At 39.9% G+C, this 336-nt stretch overlaps 1 protein-coding gene across 1 annotated transcript in view; it reads left to right on the top strand.

The window, feature by feature from the left end:
• Positions 1-336, top strand: part of rap1gap2a (RAP1 GTPase activating protein 2a) — a 72,628-nt gene that overhangs the window by 31,413 nt on the left and 40,879 nt on the right. The window lies entirely within an intron of this gene.

The raw sequence follows: 336 nt of genomic DNA, 5'->3' as shown, positions 1-336 counted from the left end.
TTAGCCAGTCAATCAATCAATCAGTTGGTTTGCTCACTAACAGAGGGGAAGAGGAACAGGTGGCTCCAGATGGGAACACTTTAGATCAATATATTCTGGGAACATGACTACTTTAGCTCTGTTTACCGAACTGTAACTGAAGAGGAAACTGGCTCTGGTTGGAACTGGAGAGAACCACTAGCATAGTAGACAGTATATTAGAAAAACAAGAAGCATGCAGTTTATTAGTGGGAGGAATACAAATGGAGGTAAATTGCGGGAATGATTTAGCAACACAGGATAATAGGAGGCAAAGAACAAGAAATGTAGTGTGGAAAAATGTGTTATGTATTTCCA

The sequence above is a fragment of the Morone saxatilis genome, unplaced genomic scaffold (genome assembly GCF_004916995.1).
Source record: "Morone saxatilis isolate NCDOM2014 unplaced genomic scaffold, NCSU_SB_2.0 Contig8, whole genome shotgun sequence".
NCBI classification, from domain to species: domain Eukaryota; kingdom Metazoa; phylum Chordata; class Actinopteri; family Moronidae; genus Morone; species Morone saxatilis.
Note: the sequence above shows the minus strand (reverse complement) of the source record. Positions and strands in the feature narration are given on the sequence as shown.